Source organism: Arvicola amphibius, chromosome 3 (genome assembly GCF_903992535.2).
Source record: "Arvicola amphibius chromosome 3, mArvAmp1.2, whole genome shotgun sequence".
NCBI classification, from domain to species: Eukaryota; Metazoa; Chordata; class Mammalia; order Rodentia; family Cricetidae; genus Arvicola; species Arvicola amphibius.
Genome location: NC_052049.1, coordinates 104,976,574 through 104,988,586, shown reverse-complemented (window position 1 = coordinate 104,988,586; position 12,013 = coordinate 104,976,574).

Below are 12,013 nucleotides of genomic sequence, written 5' to 3'. Positions count from 1 at the left end.
GTGTTGACACGTGAGTGACAATCCTTTTGGCTGATTTTTATGCACATCCCATCACTGAAGCGGTCTGAAGCATCATCAGCAAGGGCTGAGTTTCAGGCCTCGGGTTGATGGTTGAAATGAAGCCTTCTCAGCGTCTTGCCTGACGCGACACCTCTCCTCTGTGTCTACATAATCAAACAAGCTTTGTGGCACCCAGATGACTAGGTTGGCCCCTCCCTAAAACCCTGAGAGGCTGCTCTCTTCTCAGCCCGGCTCCTGTTTACCAGTCTCTTCCTTCCAAATCTGGAATCTCAGCCATTTCCTAGAGCTGTTCACGGAAGGCCAAGGCCAGGCTCTGGGCCTCAGCGGAAGAGTGTCCAGCCTTTGTTCTCAATTGTTCTGGCCAGCTTCTCTGGAGGCCCCTAACCCAGCTAACCCTTCTCCCTTCCTCCCCCTCCCTACTGAGCTTCAGGGGCAGCTCCAACCAACAACTGACCAAGCAGAAGGCCACCTTCGCTGCTTCCTTTCTCTCTCCTGAGACATACCAAGACTGATTAAGATAGAATCCGTGAAAGAAAATGCTACCTTTCAACAAACTGAGTGATTCCATGGGCTACAGAGTAGATGGAGTAGAGGTAACAGAGTGACTGAGCCGGAAGGATAGGGATTTGGGTCAGAATAGGACATGCGATTTCAGAAATGCAAGCATAGCAGGTGTGGTGGCACGTGGCTATAATCCCACCAAACAGGGGATCATGAATTTGAGTCCAGTCCAGGCTGGACCCTGTCTGCAAAACAACAACAAGAAAACCGCAAAATAAAGAAAAAAATAGAAACACTGAGGGTATTTGTCGAGTCTGTGACTGCTCTGTGGAGTGTTTATAGGGGCAAGGTTTGTGTGAGGTCAGACTGATGAAAGGTACATTTATATGGATGAAGTCAGCCAAATATTAGATAGGAAAGGGTGTGACAGGCAGATTCAATGAACCCACGGCTAACCTGGGATTTCCCAGGTTCACAGGGTTCAAGGGTGGCTGAGTTCCACCAGAATGCTGCCGGCCACAGTCCTTTTCCAGTCTCTTTGGCAGCTACATGAACTAGCCAACTTCTCTGCTACTGCTCCAATATCAACTTGATTTGATCCAGTTTCTATAATTCAGAAAGATGGTACATATTTTCCTCCCAAAAAGAAAAAGATCGGTCTCAAATGAGCTCAGAATTATTCCCTGTGCTGTGCTCAGTTGAGTAGAATGGTCAAGGGAGACAGGGAGCATGGGATGGAGCCAGAGTCTGTGGCAGTTGAGGAGTGGCCGCTACCTAGAGGCATGCATGTCCTGTCCCATGATTACAGCTGCTTTTGAAATAATTTATTATCTCTTCAATATTCTAAAGGGCCACCTATTGAAAACTGAAGAGGGTCAGAGGGAATACTGACTGTGAGTCCTTCCTGCAGGACATTAAGATTCCAAAGGCATCCAGGGGAATTCGAGGATGCATGTTCATTTCCAGCAACCTGGCACTTTAACACTCCGATTGTCTCATTTCCACGAGCTAAGGAAGAGCCGACCACATGAGTCACAGGTTGAGGTGGATGCATGGGAGCCAGCTCCTGTTTCTATTTTAGGGAAGTTTACTGCTTTAGGGGTCTATTAACATGCAAGCCCAGTGACCAGTTTGACTGGACCTTCCTTCACCTCTCGTGCTAGTGATTTGTGAACGACTTGTTCTTGGCTGTTTGAAAGAAAGAGAAGAGAGGAAAAGGACCAGGTGCCCTTCCGAGTGGCCCTTCAGAGCAAATTGCTCTTTCTGGATCCTGCTTCTTTGTAGTGTTTTATACATGTGCTTCTGGGACTCTTGCCCAAGTTGTCAGGGTCAAAGAGCAAACTTAGGTGGCATTTGAAGCCAGATACAGGTGTCTATTCTACTCAATAAGTGACTTAAATAAGTTGTATTACCTCTCTGAGGCCATTTCCTTACTTATAAAACATCCTAAGGGCAATGCTGTACCTAGGACATTTAAGTACGTTTTTAAAGACCAGATATGTATTGATTGACATTTAGATATCCTGGGTATCGGTACAGCACAGCCCTCTTTCTGGTCAGCACAGCCAACCCTAAATACATTGGGGTCAAAAGGCCTTATCTTTCCTTCTTTTTTTCTTAAAAGTATTTATTTATATTTTGTGTGCAGAGGTATTAACTGCCTTATTTGTGGACTCCACATACCTGCAGTGTCCTCAGAAGGTATTGCGTCCCTGGGACTGGAGTTACAATTGTGAGCCAACATATAGGTGCTGGGACTTGAACCCTAGTCCTCTGCAAGAGCAGCCAGTATTTTTAATTACTAAACCATCCCTCCAGTCCCTCTTTTCTTCCTTTTTGCACAAGTCAGGCTGCTCTCAATCTCTAAGTTTTTATCTTTGTCCCAAGCCACCAATGACTAGAGGGAAACTGAGTCAAACCAGGGAATAATAATGACTTCCTCTTCGCTGGCTGGGAATAGTGTCCTGATGTCATTTTGCTGGTTTAACTTATCTCTTAGTGCCTTGTCCTTTCCCTGAGGCCTGAAATCACATCTGTATATAAATACAAACACTCTATTAAAATTTCCTTTTAATACTGTACTGTGTGTGTGTGTGTGTGTGTGCGCGCGCACATGCGTACACATGTGCGTGTGAGCAGCAAAGTGGAAGCAGGTGAAGATGAGAGAACACCTTATAGAAGTTGATTCTCTTTTTTTACCATGCAGGTCCCAGACTGTCAGGCTAGAGCAAGGGCCTTTCCCTACTCTTTAAGTCATCTTCCAGGCTGCAACCCATCTGTTCTCTCAACTCCACATGACCTCCATTTTTTTAAGTAATTATGGGTCACACATACACTAAACATTGCCTGACTGGAGATTTCAAAGGCTGACGTCTCCTATGGATATAAACTTTATGTTTGTTCTGTTATGTGGTATCTCAATAAGAGGGCTTGGGTCATAAGAAGGACTTTTCTAAAGAGGGTCCAAGGAAACAAGGATAGTGAATTGGATGCCATTAGGAACTATGACATTCCACGATGCTTTCTTTCCAGAAGAGTTCCTGGTTATTTCTTCACAGTGTAGTGCCTGGTCAAACGGTTCCCTTTCATCTTCTGTTATGAACAGCACTACTGTCTGAGTCAGCATTTCTATTGCTGCGATGAAACACCATGACCAACAGCAACTAGGGAGGACAGAGTTTATTTGGCTCACACTTCCACAGCACTGTTCACCACCTAAAGTCAGGACAGGAGCATAACCAGGGCAGGGACCTGGAGGCAGGAGCTGATGTAGAAGTCATGGAGGCTTGCCTGCTATGGCTTGCTCATTCTGCTTTCTTATAGAACCCAGTTCAGGGGCAGCCCAGGGTGGTAGCACCTATAAATTACTAATTAAGAAAATGCCCAAACACTTGCCTTCAAGGGATCTTTTTTCCTCTCTCTCTCTCTCTCTCTCTCTCTCTCTCTCTCTCTCTCTCTCTCTGTTTTTTTTTTCAAGACAGGGTTTCTCTTTGTAACAGTCTTAGCTGTCCTGAATTTTGCATTTTGGACCAGCCTGGCCTTGAACTCACAGAGATCCACTTGCCTCTGACTCTCAAGTGCTGGGATTAAAGGCATATGCCACTACCGCCCAGCACCTACAGCAGATTTAAAGGAGATAGCTTCTTAATTAAGGTGCCTTCTTCCAGATGACCCTAGCTTGTGTCAAATTTATTTAAAAACTAGCCAGTACAACTACCTTAAAGTTTTATTTGAATGAATCCTCCCCAAAGCCTGGAATTATTCAGCAAGAAGTACTGTAACCATTGTAGGGACTTTAATCTTGAATTTTCAGTCTCCAAAACTGTAAGAAATAAGTCTACATTCTTTTTGTTGTTGTTGTTTTGTTTTGTTTTTGAGACAGGGTTTCTCTGTAGTTTTAGAGCCTGTCCTGGAACTAGCTCTTGTAGAGCAGGCTGGCCTCAAACTCACAGAGATCCACCTGCTTCTGCCTCTTGAGTGCTGGGATTAAAGGTATGTGCCAGCACCAGCTGGCAAGTCTGTGTGCTTTAGAAATTAGTCTTAGGTATTCTGATATAGCAATACAAAGTGCATTAAGCTAGACTCCCAAGTCTAATCTTAAGGGTTCAGTGGTTACTCTAGAAACTGAATGGAGGTGGTACATATGGAATCCCAGAACTTGAGAGTGGAGGCAGGAGGATCAGGAGTTCAATGCCATCCTTGGCTATCTAGCAAGCGTGAGAATAGCCTGGATTACACGAGATTGTCTCAATATAAAACAACAAAAACTCCACAGTGAAATAATAAAGTAAGTTTCCCTAGGGCATATGCCCAGAAGAAGAATGTCCTGGCCTTGGGATGTATAATATATATTCAACCTTAGGTGATAGTCACATTTTTTAAAAATCAGTTTCATTTGTTTGTTTGCTTTTGTTTTTGTTTTTGGTGTCCTTGAACACTGAATCCTCAGAACAACTAGTGAGTTTAAGTTTTATTATTTAGTTGTTTACACAGAGTCTTGTTATGTAGCCCAGGCTGGAGGTGAACTCATCATTCAGTATCAGCCTGCCAAGTGATGGGTTTATTAACAGACCCCACACATAGTGTGGTGGTTTGAATGAGAATGGTCTCCATTGGCTCATGTGTTTGAATACTTGGTTCTCAGTTGGTAAAACTGTTTGTGATGGACTGTTGGTGTGGCCTTGTTGGAAAAGGTGGCTACTGGGTGCAGACTTTGAGGTTTGAACCTACTTCCCTCACTTCCTTCTCAGAAGTGTCTCTGCTTTTTTTGCTTGTCAAGTTCCTTGAAAAAATCTTGTGGAAATTTTTATTCAAATAGATGTAACATCTAGAAAGAACTAATATTCTACAACATAGTCTTCTTATTTATGAATGGGTTCTCATTTCAAGTTTTATAATTTGCTCCCTGTAAATATTACACATTAGTTGTATTTTAGTTAATGTGTTAGACCTTGTACTTCTATAGAAGGAAGTTTCTGTCTTGCCCAGTACTGCAGCCGTTCAGTCCCAAGGAAACACACAGAGGCTTATATTAATTATAAACTGCTTGGTCTATCAGCTCAGGCTTATTATTAACTAGCTCTTACAGCTTAAATTAACCCATAATTCTTATCTATATTTAGCTACATAGCTTGGTACTTTTTCTCAGGGCAGCATTTCATCTTGCTTCTTCTGCATCTGGTGGCAACTACAGACTGAGGCTTTCCTTTTGTACTAGAATTCTTCTAGTCTGGTCACCCAGGCTATACTTCCTGACTGGCTTCTGGCCAATCAGCATTTTATTAAACCAATAAGAGTAACAAATCTTTATAGGATACAAAAGCATTATTCCACAGCACACTGCCGGTTATTTTCAAAAGTAGCTGCAGTAATTCCCGCTACATCTTACACTTATTCCTTTGCAAAGTCTGCCTTCTCTCATCAAGAAGAAAACTGGAACCCACAAAGTAGAGCCAGATAAAAACACTTGTTCCACAAGCGTGACTATGTGAGTTTGATCTCCTGAACGCATGGTGAGAGGAGAAAACTGACTCCCCAAAATTGTCCTCTGACTTCTATACAAAGCAAAACATGTCTTGGAACTTACTCTGTAGAGCAGGCTGGCCTTGAACTCAGAGATCCACCTGCTTCTGCCTCCTGAGTACTGGGATAAAAGGCGTGCACCACCACTGCCTGGCATATTTTATTTTATGTTTTAAAGAAAAGAAACCCCATGATGATGGGCTGGCTTTGTGATTTACTTTGACCAACAGAATACAGCAGAAACAAAGCTGAAGAGCTATCAGGACCAAGCTTTAAGAAGACAAGCAAATTTTGCAATTGTGTCTCAACCCATGACTTTGGGACTACTGGCTTGATTTAGCCACAGAGAACAAAGATCAACTACTATAGATAGGGAGTCCTAAACCTACTTGGGCATTTGCCACTAGACACGTGATACGATTCAGTCATCCAGCTCCAGTTCATGCTGCTGATGACACAGTTGTATAAATGACCCCAGGAAGCCCGAGCAAATGAACTGTTTCTTTTGAGTCCAACCCTAATTGTTAAGACAAGGAGCCAAGCAAATAAAATTGTGATTGTTTTAAGTCACTTAGTTGTGAGTGGATGGCTATGTTTGCTACAAAGGAAAATTGTCTGACTTAAAGTGACAATTCTGTTTTTACTTTTAACCTTTTTTTTTCTTGCTTTGTCAATATTGGATATGTGCATGGCTGCAAGCATCTGCATTTACATCTTTATTTTTAAAGGGATAATTTCTGATGTATGACTGTTAATGTTTTTATGTGAACTGTTGTTTTTTGTACATGCTACTTATCAGGCTTTAAAAGTTTCTTCTAATTGTTCTCTTTTCTATTTCACTAAAAACGTTAAGAATAAACATCAGATTTTACAAATATTTGTTGTGCAATGTACTGAGATGGTTTATCTGCTTTAATCTGTTAACGAGGCTGGTGCTATTCATGAAAGATGATACCTTTGCATGGGACTATTGACCTCCTGGTTCTTCTAAGAGCAAATGAACACAAGAGCCTGAGCCTGACCCCAAATTACTCTGCAGCTTCCTGTTTAGTGACAACCTCTCGCTCCCACAAACGCTTTTGTAATTGTCATCAATGTTGGGCTGCTGTCAATGACATCTCTTTGAACCTCTAGAATTTTAAGTGAAATCGACCTCTTTTCTTTTTGTGGTTTACCTGCTTCATATGCTTTGTTTTATCACTGAAAAACAGATGAGTAAAAAAAAGCTAATAATGACAGGAATAGCTACTGCTGTCTCAGACAAGAGAGACGTGAGGCTATGCACTGAGTTGCACATCTCTCTAGACTTCCACTTTGTTTTTATAGTATTCTTATTTGCAGCTCTGGGGAGGTGAACATGGGGTCTGTGTTGCTAGACAGGTACTCTACCACTGAGTTACCCTAGTCCTTCTCCTCACCCTTTTATTTTGAGACAATATCTTGCCTAGTTGCCCAGATTGGCTTTGAATTCACAATGTACCCCAGATAGACCTTGACATTTTGACCCTCATGCCCAACATAAGAGCAGCTAGGATTGCAGGTGTGTGCCACCATGCCCAGCCTATAGTACATTTGTTTGTAAACATCTACCTAGTTCCTTTTCACATTTGCTTGGTTGGCCTTTTCCTGTAACTTTACTTCCAACTCTTCCAAAACATTGTTTTCTCAATTAAGTGGCATATGGCAAGATTTTTAAAGATCTTGTGATTTTTAAAGGTTTTAATTTTATTAAGATTTAAAAAATCATATGCCAGTTAAAATATCTATCTCTGTATCTTAACTGGACAATTTTGATCATTTATAATTTAGCTTTTCCCCTATCATTTAACTTTTTGCTTTCTATCATATAAGCTCACATTTTATTTACCCTCTTTTTCTCTTTTCTTAGAAGTTTAAGAATGATGAATTTGTATTTATATCCTTAATATGTTTACTTCCTTATCGGTGAATTAAATATATATATAACATATAAAATATATAATGAAAGTTTCATCACACTGATTGTGTAATACTAGTAGATATTCTCTCTCTCTCTCTCTCTGTGTCTGTGTGTGTATGTGTGTGTATACACACATGGTAAAAGTATAATTTGATATAGTTTCTTATGCAGTTCAAGCTGGCTGGTAATTTCTTATGTAGCCAGGTTTGAGCTTGCATTTCTGATCTTTTAGTAGTTATTCATACCTTCTCTCTTAGTGCTTACTAAAATCTGAAGTTACTATTTTAGCCAAAGGATTCCTGAAGTATTCAAGTATGTTGAAATAGTTTGATTCTGATGAATCCTCCCAACGTAAGCCCTCTAATTTTCCTGTATTTTGCTTCTCAGGTTTTGAGGACTGCAGACTAACCACTGTGATTTTATAAGACATTATTCGGGTCCACTTACTCATTTATTTGCTTGTCCTTGTTTCTCAAACCTTACTTTTGGAATAATTTTTCTGTGTTTCTGTTATGTATTTCTGTGAGACGTTCCTTTACTGTTCATGGGAAACTCCAGGTCTTGTTTAATTTGATATCTTTATTTTATTCTCAGTATGAAAGTCTCCAGGGTGGCACATGTCTTTAATCCCAGCACTCCAGCACTAAGGAGGCAGAGGCAGGCAGATCTCTGTGAGTTTAAGGCTAGCTTAGTCTATAGAATGAATTCCAGGACAGCCACAACTACACAGAGAAACCCTGTCTCAAGAAACGAAAAAGAAAAAAAAGAAAGTCTGTTTTACCAGGCAAAATATTCTTAGTTGGTAGTAATCTTTGCTGCTCTCCTGAAAGGACTTTCTCGGCTTCCTAATGATTCCCACCGTTACTGTCCACGTGTCTCTCTGCCTTTAAGGGTTCACTTTGTCTTTGGCGGACTCTATTTTTACTACCAATTATGCATATGAGATCATATTTTTCTATTTCTTGCTTGTTAATATTTTTCCGTATTTACTAGTTTTAGAAAACATCTAAGACTGGAGAGGATTAGGCTGTCCTGGAACTTTCTCTATAGACCAGGCTGGCCTTAAACTCACAGAGATCCACTTGCCTCTGCCTCCTAAGTGCTGGGATTAAAAGCGTGCACCACCACGGCCAGGCCGACTCTCATTTATGGTGATTTGTGTCCTTGTATATCTACTTATTGATCCTCTTTTCTTCCTTTTTCCCCCTTTTTTGTTAATTCTTCTTGCTGCCTGGGATAGCGCTTCACTGTGTAGCTCAGGCTGATCTGAAACTCGTAACCCATCTTCATCAACATCCCAGATGCTGAGGTTACAGGCATGTATCACCACGCCTGTTCATTCATCTTTGATTGGTTTTAATATCAGAAAATTGAAAGTGCTCTTCTCCTCAGAAGATTAGCCGTTCCATCTGCCAGGGTCTTGTGCGCTATCATCAGGGAGCCCTTCTCTAGGACATCAACTTAGTCTAAGAGTCTCAAGTTTAACTCTTCTTACCTCACCAATGGGCCACAAGCATAGTTTTTCAACACAATTCTAATGCGAAATATGCATGGCATTTCCTTTTCATGTTTTATTAGTACTGAAGCACCCTGGACTTGTCATATTTTAAATTTTTGTTTTGTTTCTGATTCCCTAGAAATTTCTCCTGGTGATAGAGACTAAATATAGTGTGTGCAGGCAGGAGCGAGCTCTTCTGAAACAGGAAGACCTTTTGAATACCAGACTCAAGCCTCCAGTCTGGACGGTGTCAATCATGACTCACCTATAGCTGTCATTGCTCTACCTCCTGCTCATGACTAAGAGTCCCTGTGCTAAGCTGACCAGTCATCCCCTTGCTGCCAAATTTAATGTGTGTTTTTTTTTCTTTTGTGATTCTTTCTTTTCTTCTTCTTTCCTGGGGAACGGACCTAGGGACTCATACATGCTAGGCAAGCAGCCCGTCACAGAGCCACATGTCAACCCCTAATCTTTATTTTGAATTCCTTTTCATACCTGGATCCCTCTGAAGTCCTGGCTGTCCTATCACCCCACCTCCTACCTCTTTGGTTTCTCTGAGTCAGGACATCACTATGTGCCTCAGCTGGACTTGACCTTCAGGTCCTCCTGTTTCAGCTTTCCATGCAATGGGGCTCTAGGCACGCACCAGCATATCCGTTCCATCATTCTTGAGAGCCTCTTCTTTGAATGCGTGATGGCCTCTTTGCTCATATTTCATCCTATCTTTCTTGATATGACTTTTAAGCCTTCTCTGTGAGATCCTTTCAACCCGACTTCACAAAATACAATCTCTCAGGCCCCAGAGGCCTATCTTGAGCTTTCCTTACTTTCTACTCCATACAATCTCCTAAAATAATGCCATCCACTTCAGTGGCTCAGTATCCTGAATTCCCTATGTGTATCGCCCCCCAAGGCTTTTGTACATGCTTCTCCTTCTACTGGAATGTGTCCTCCTGTCTCTTGTAACCTCTGATGTATGTTACCTGGGTACCTTATATTGTATCTCTCTCTGTTATTTCTCTTTTACACTGTATTAGAATAATCTGCTCACTTTCTGTCTTCCTCTATGGGATTGTTTAGTGGATAGAAGTCATGGCATAATTATACCTTTATCATGTGTCTGGGAGATGAACGTTTATTTAGTAACCAAGAGAACACTTGAGTGTATGAATGAATAAATGAATGAATGAATGAATGAATGGAGTGATGGCTTTGGAATGGATGATTTAGAATTGTAAAGAAAGTAGAAGAAGGTAAGAGAAAAGGAGATAGTTTGTATGTTTAGGTTCCTCATTTGTTCAGTTTGCATATGTGGAGATAACGTTTTCATTTCATCAAAAGTTTATTGAGCATCCAGGGTGTGCTACACACTCTGCCAGATGCTAGTAATACAAAGAGGAAGATCAAAAACAGAGCAAAACAAAAATGAAAACAAACAAACAAAATAACTTCCTTATTTACCCCCGATTTAAGGCAAATTTGGCTTGAGTCTGGGAAGTCAGCCCTGCCAGAATACAGCACCAGGGTGTGGCATGCTCCCATCTCACCCTATCCCTCACCCCTGTATCTCGAGGCCAACCAAGGTAGTCCTTCTCCAAGTCTTACATCTCCTAACCTGCCTGCGCTATCACCTATGTGCACTATTTTATGGTGGATGGGGCAGCTGGGAAGGTTAGTGGATTGTGGGCTCTGGCTAAGCAAGGAGAGTTGCAAACAAGTCACATGAGCAGGGAGAAAGCCATCAGAATGGAAAGCTGAGAGACACACTGGAGGCGTGAGGGGATGTAGGCAAGTTAGAAATCTTGGTGCCCGCAGGGCTGGTGTTCTGGTGTGGAGGTGATGGATATGGGGCCTTAGGAGTCGCTTGTGGGATGATGAAGAGACAGACTGAAGTTTAGACATTGAGGAGGGACAGGAGACACAGGTCCCTGAGGGCATTAGGTAAGAGAGGGCAGATCATCCAGGACCCTTTTGTCTTTCAGCCATTTGTGTGCTTTCTGTCTTCACGCAGTGGCTTATTTCCTTTCTTCTAAAATCCCAAAGAGGTGGTGGCTGGGGAGTGGCCCAGCCCCTTAGTTCTCTGATGGTACAGATTATAGAGCCGGCTCTGTCCACTGTCCTGTGTTCAGGGTATCTAGGAGCAAGGCAGGTGGAAAACAGGAGGCTAGGGAGTATGCTATGGCTGCCCTGATAGGCAGGCTGGGGAGCTGCAGCTTTTTTCTAGGTTTCTCTGCAGAGCAGAACCTCATTTCCTTACAGGTCCAGGAAGCCCCTCAGCCTTTCTGGGGATGATTGAAATGCTTGTTTAGCAAGAGAGCAAGGAAGAAGAGTGTGAATGGTCAAAATCAGGTCCTTCCCAGATGCAGCTTCTGGCTCAGTGGTGTTTGGCCATGCAAATCTCTAGAGCCGTGGTTCTCAACTCTCCTAGTGCTGTGACCCTTTAATACAGCTCCTCATGCTGTGGTGACCCCCAACTAAACAATTATTTCATTGCTACATCATAACTGTAATTTGCTACTGTTAGGTATCATAATATAAATATCTCATATGTGACCCCTGGTGGGGTTGTGACCCTCAGGTTGAGAACTACTGCTCTATAGGTACAAGTCCACCCACATTCTCGTGAGCAAAGATAAAAAGAAAGATCAGTTTAACATGCTTCTGAGGAAGCCATTGGAGGCCACCAAGCACTGAAAGCCTGATATTTTGTCCTTGCCTAGTCCAGGTTCCTGGGGTTCTAGGAAGAATGCCCATAGGGTTCATCCTCACTATCGGGAGGGATGGGGAACCAGGTGTCCAGAAAGGTCCTCTAAGACAATGACTCCTTTGTGGTCAGAACAGGCCCTGTACACCCAGGAACCAGCATCAGACATCTTTAGTTAAGGACAGTTTGCGTTTGTGGATAAGTGACCTCTAATTTGGACTGGCGGGGTGGCGTGGGGGGGTACCACAGACGTTAGGGATCGGAGGCTTGGGGATTGGAAGGTGGGTGGGAAGCATAAATGCTCCCTAGGGGGTGCGTAGGATGTCTC